Source organism: Vidua chalybeata, chromosome 9, assembly GCF_026979565.1.
Source record: "Vidua chalybeata isolate OUT-0048 chromosome 9, bVidCha1 merged haplotype, whole genome shotgun sequence".
In the NCBI taxonomy this organism is placed as follows: domain Eukaryota; kingdom Metazoa; phylum Chordata; class Aves; order Passeriformes; family Viduidae; genus Vidua; species Vidua chalybeata.
This window is the reverse complement of record NC_071538.1, coordinates 25,991,271-25,997,629: the sequence shown is the minus strand read 5'-3', so window position 1 is coordinate 25,997,629 and position 6,359 is coordinate 25,991,271. Positions and strand designations below refer to the sequence as shown.

The window sequence follows — 6,359 nt, the reverse complement described above, 5'->3', positions numbered from 1 at the left end:
CATAGAATGTACCAAATTTCACTAACTGAGATATAAGTTGCTATGTTTAGACTCATGGTAGATTTCCTATTATTTTTATAATTTGCTTTAATAAGTTTACTTCCCATTGACATTATTGCTACCATGAATTTGAGTTTTATTCTGAGGGCTGAGGGGACCCCACTGACCACTGTATATATCTCCAGCTCACCTGATGTGCAAATTCTGCAAGTTTTGAAGGCGTAGGGAGCAGTCTAACTTGTTCAGTACTTAAGTTGCAGTAATATTTGTTCACTAGACCAAGTGAGCAGGCAGTTCTCCAGTTTGCTTGCTCGTTCACCCATTTTCTAGTCCTTGCTGCATTTGGTTCATGCTTTTGTCAGCCTCAGGCCTGTTCACACCAAAAAGCTGCAGTGTCAGACGTTGTAACATCAGTGAATTAAAAGCAGAACAAGGAAAATTGCAAGTTCTCCACCATGTTAAAGGATAACAAGGGAACACATTTCCACAGATTTTGGAAATCTACCTTTGAAGGTGCTGATGAGAGCTGTTGGAGGAGTGGCAGTCCCCGAGCACGTGGCCGCAGCACGCGGTGTCACACAGCCCGTGGTGACAGGCCACAGGTGTTGAACTCAACTTTGCACCAAAGAAAGCACTTCAGCACCAGCCTGCCCACTTCAAGCTACCACTTGGAAGGATTAAGTGCACTTTGTGTATCTCTTTGCAGTGTCAGTTTCAACCTTGCAAGGAGGTTTTCAGAGTAACCAAACAGATTTAGAAGCCAGAGTCCCTTTACTATCTAATGGCATTTATGCACCCACAGAAAATGGGAGGGTTTTGCAAACCCTCCCATTATGATACAGCACTCCAGCAGCTTTCATATTTATGCAGCTGTCACACCCCTGAATAACTGTATTCTCTTATAAAGAGCTGAGTATTTTAATAGTGGTATGAGTTTACAAGAACTAGATGCCTGTTGTGGCATTTGTAGGCTTTTCTAATTTCCATTAAATGGCACTGCTATTTCCAAGATTACATTACAAATGCATGTGGTTTATAGGGCTTCAAAAGGTGTATTTGCCCAGAGCTGCTATTACTTATGCAGCATCAACAGTTTTAAAGTTGATCCACAAGCAAAAGAGAGAGCTTAGCATAATTGCTGTATTACAATACAGAACATCAAGCACAATTTATACTACTCATTTAAGGGAGCAGTAGTCCACAATTACCACTGGCACGAACTTGCTTCTCTTTTGAATTCTACCCTTTATTTAATAGGATGGCATCAATTATCTAAATGTGAAGCAAAATCTTTCGTGCCCATTTTAAATCTCTTATTACCAGAAATCTGAGAGTTCCTATATGCTGTTCATGTGACACATGTTATCATGAAATATCATAAGATCTATTTTTAGGGTTCTTTTTTTTTTTTTTTCCCTTCTTTTTGGCAAATAGATGGCTATGCTGTATTTGCTTTACAGAATGGACACAGTAAACATGCTGTGGAAATTCTGAAATTAGAATCAAATCACGTAAGTCATATGATACTTTTAACTAAAAGTGCTATTTATTTTAATATGCATTATCTTCCTACCTTTTGTCATATTCATCGCATTGGAGATTTAAGGATTTTTTTCCCCCTCCCTTCAAAATAGATAGAACTCCTCCTTCTAGATGGCATTTCTAGGAACAATAGCATCATTTAAAAATAGTGTCTGTATAAAATAAAAGAATTTTAATTCTCAGACCCTGAAATAGTTTACAAATAGTTTACAAATTCAATCCCGCCTCTTCTATGTTTTCAGTTCTAAAGTCCTTGGGAAATTAATTTCCTCTAAATGGGAAACTGCCTACCAAATAATGAGCATTTATAAAATCTAAATAATAACAAGCGTCTTTACCTAAGCAAATTCCTGATGCAGCCTCTGCATTACTGATCTAAAAAAGCTTCACCCTTTTTAAACTTACAATTTAATTTACTCTTACAATCTGATTTTGCATTTACATTATAATAGAAAAGTCAACACATTTCTCATGTAAAAATTAACAAGAAAGTCAAGGGGTAAAAATCAGCTTCCAGTGGGCAAAGTACAGGTTAAGAAAGTACAGGCACCATCAGCTTAGAACTAAGCATCCCATGAAGATGGAATATACTGGTGTGCTCTGGATATAGTGACATCTAAGAGTACAGAAATAACAGAAAACAAATACGTGAACACCCATAAAAATGTGTTCACTCTTCATTTATAAAAACATACTAGCACAGAAATCCATCACAGACCATGCTTAGAAAAACTGAACAGGAAGCTAACAACTTGGTCCTAAACCACTACTCTTAAATTAATATCATTCTAGTGACTTCTTTTGATCATAAAAAGAGCACTGAAACTGTCAAAAGAAATGTATGTGACTCCCAATTTGTGCAATCAAGTACTCAAATGTTACAATCAGTACTTGTGACTGCCAAAATAAAATTATCTTATTCAACACAAAAGCCAACTTTGTACATTCAGTTATATTTTCAATTCCATAGTGACAAAAGTACATCCTATTGTGACTGTACAGCCCAGAAAGAAATGGGAAATGGACCTGGTGCACTGCACTGCCTATGAATTATTAATTTCCTGTTGAAAATCCCTAGCAGATGACTCCTTCATTACAAAAGGCATAGGAAATTAAGACATTTCATAACGGGAATTTCTGCTAAGCAGTAATCACCTCAAGTAACTGTAAAATATATCCACATCCTGCTAAAATACACAACTCCCACATTCTAACATCTAGACAAGGCAGAGAAATAGTTCAGCCCCATTACACCTTAACCTCAAAGAAACTTTGCAATTTAAGCCACAAGAACCTCTAGGTTTATCTGTTTGTATTCAATGATTGATGTTGCCAAAATACTGTGATGAATTTCAATACTGTTTACAAAACAGTTTTCTAGATACTGTGAACAACAAATTCCTCAAGGATTTCTTCTTCCATATTTAGACTCCTATTTTCCTCTGAAAGCCCCAGTTATCTGAGAGTTGAGGAGAACTGTTGGCTGTATGCTGTTGGCTAACACACAATGTTTGTGGAGAACACGTCACTGATGTCTTCACTGCTCTGAGCAGAGAATGCTGTAAATGCCCTCTCAGGACAGCAGCGCTGCCTTAAAGCACAGAGCAGAGAATGATCTTTATTCCCTGGACAGCAGAGCCTACAAATAGAGGGCTGCCAGTGCAATGTGTCAGAAATGTGTTTCATGTATTGTATATCTTAGTGAAGCCTCATCTTTCCTGGACCACAGCTGCAAACTAATAGCGTGGAAGTCTAGTCTCAAGCACAGAGGAAAGAGGCCGTTAAATGTCAGATTAAAAAGCAGGTCCCACAAGAGTTCTAGGTACTGTAACAACAGTCACACATGCTCATCTAATGTCAATATTAAAAAGCATGGGCAGGCAAAACTGCAGGGCTGACCTAAGGCAGTGCTCCTAAGCTCAAGGGATAAAGCCTACTTTCTCTGTTATTTTATACCAGGATGTCTGTCTCTTCCCAGGCTGTAGCTCACAAAGCTCCTGTACAGAGCTGTAATGGTATCTATGCCAAGGGTGCACTATATTAATATTTGAATTCTTCAAACAACTTATACATAGTCTATTCCCTAGAGGTTAAGGAACACCACCCCAGCTAAGCAAATCCCCACAAAGTTAAGAATCTTTTTCTTCAATAAGATCTGTTCATAAGCAGATAAGTAATTTGCTTTGCAACTGAGCATTAGGAACCACCTAACCTATTTGTATACTTTCTCCTCCAACAGTTGAATGACAAAGAGTTTCTCACCTTTTCAAAGCACTTTGAGATCTACTAGATGAGGAACACTGTAGATTTTCATCCAATTCCAGCTGTAGAACAGGAGATAGTTTTAGCATGACTGAATAGAATCAGAAGTGGAGAGGTCAAGCTGTAGCTATTATGGTCCAAGAATCCTAATATTCTGCTAAGAGCAATCCTCTCTGCAAAATATATCTATTAAGAAAAGTACCTACATCTGGCTTTCTAAAAAACCACAAAAAAAAAAAAAAAAAAAGAAAGAAAAAGAAAAAGAAAAACACAACTTGTGCAAGATTTGATTTATACATCAGGAGATGCATCCACTGTTGGTCTTACTGATCTGTCTGCAAAATATATAATATTGCATAATGCTCATTTTATTTGAAAAACAAATTGGGTTTTAGGTTGGTTGGTTTGATATCTTTGTAGAGATGAGACAGGTTTAAAACCATTGCTTTATTCCACATGAACTTGTGGAATGGGTTAACTCCTTTATTCCATTGCAATGCCACTAAAATGCAGACAAAACCATTCTGGAAGAATTCTATGCTATCAAGACAAAGTTAATGAAATAGTTACTAAACCTGTGTTCTAAGTTTTGTAAGCACAAAAATTGCCAGGTTGGATTGCCCCATACCAATTTTTATGTTTTTATTGAAAAGGTGTGATTGCACATAAATGTGGATTGCTCATTACACAAAGACTCTTTCAAAAAAAAAAAATTTCCTCCTCTCTATCTGATTTGCAACCTCATTCTCACATGAAGCATAGTCAGGGCTGGAGGAAAGACAAGTATAGTTTATCTTAGATCTTCTTAGACTTTTGGATACAGTTTAAAATTACGATGTAAGACATGCTAACAAGCACTAGAGATTATTTTAAACAGGGGACAGAAGAGTTACTAAATAAATAATTCTTAAGTATTGAGTGTCTCTGCAGACATTAGGAGGTTTTCCCAATAATACATCTCATACTCAATGCAAACATAAACACTAAGAAACCTTGGTTTCACAATTTGAACACATTTACAACAATTCTATTTACCAACTTTACCTGTTAAAACCAAAAAGGTCTTAAGATATTTCTTACCTACCAGTTACAACAGGAAATTCCAAGTCAGAATTTCCAAAATCAGAATTTCAGAGCTCCCTTTTGAATTTCATTCTCGACCCATATGTGACTTGTAGAAGACACAAGGGGGAATAAAGGAATGACCCAAGCTCCTGTGCAGAAAAACATTCGTTTATTTATAGGCATCTTGGTAATTAGAAGTGGCTTCAGAATGAAGTTACACTGGCAGAAAATTTGCTTTACTAGCTACCATCTCTCCTAGCTTCACATATCCCAGTATTAAACCTGAGCTTTTTCCTTTTCTGTGCTATTCATGTGAATGTGACAGGAAAAGCTATTCCTTAAGATTGCTTATAGAGTTAGGCATGCTGTTTTTGAAATTTACTCCAGATTTTGATAAAAATTATTATTGTACTGTATTATGCAAAAAGCAAAATTAGATGCTTCTTTTTCTTAATAACAGCTTTTAAAAAAAATAAAACTCTAAACTAACAACGTGAAAAATATTTTTTGCGTACGTTACAGCTATGCTGTAAGCTGTCATACAGTTAATGAAGGGGCTGCAGAGCAGGAGAGCTGCTCCGGGAGCGCAGGGCCGCTCTGAGCGGAGCTTTTCCTCCCGCCGCCGGCCCGAGCGGGCGCCCTCGCCTTGGGCAGCAGCGCCATCCAGCGGCTGTGCGGGGACAGCACAGCTCCTTCAGCTCCCAGCCGGGAGGGACAAACGGCGCAGCAAGGACCGTGCCTTCCGGGAAACACACGGGGCCCAGGCAGCGGGACTTCTCCAAACCAAGAGGACAAAACCCACAGCCATAAAAGCGCACATATTTTCACTATCATCCATGTTTTTCTGAGAATGCTGTTCAGGGACAGGGCTGGCAAGCAGCAGAATGAAAACTGCTAAGAGAATTATGAAGTGCTAATAAGTGGTTAATGGTTTTGGATAGAGAGTTACACAATCAGCCCTGGCAGAGAGACTTTCCCCAGTTGCTATGGGGGTATTTCATCAGCATCTTCATCCTGGCTGGGTGCCCCAGAACAGAATCCCACAAGGACAGAGGTGAGCCACTCCAGCTCACTTTGAAAGATACCTGAAGGAATATTTTTTTAATGTTGTTTGTGGTGCTTGCTGTTGATGAAGCATTAGCTCCGAAGATCTGTTTTGTTCTGTTTTCACTGTAATAACCAAATCATATGAATATTGATTAGATTACATAAACTGTTTCCTGTCCTAGGAGCCAATGCTCCTTCATGAATATAAACCTAAGACGAGAACAAAAAAAAAGAAAAAAGAAAGGGCCAGGAAAAAAATTCAAGAAAAACAAAATCTTTTTACATGTACCAATTCCAGGTCATAAAAAGAGCATAAAACAAAGAAAAGTCAGCAATTTTGGGTTTTTTTTTTAGTATAGAAAAATTAAAAATCAAGACTTAAAAAAAAAAAACAACACAGTTCTTTCTTGGGAAAAGGCATAAACCCTCTCAGATCCTACCAA

General features: G+C 37.8%; 1 long non-coding RNA gene across 1 annotated transcript; it reads right to left on the bottom strand.

Annotated features, from left to right (window-relative positions):
* Positions 1-201: 201 nt before the first annotated feature.
* Positions 202-3,885, bottom strand: LOC128792530 (uncharacterized). The gene is made up of 3 exons (XR_008432442.1): positions 3,805-3,885; positions 1,574-1,662; positions 202-387 (listed from the first exon to the last, which is right to left on the bottom strand). It is a non-coding gene; the product is annotated as an uncharacterized LOC128792530 (long non-coding RNA).
* Positions 3,886-6,359: the final 2,474 nt, after the last annotated feature.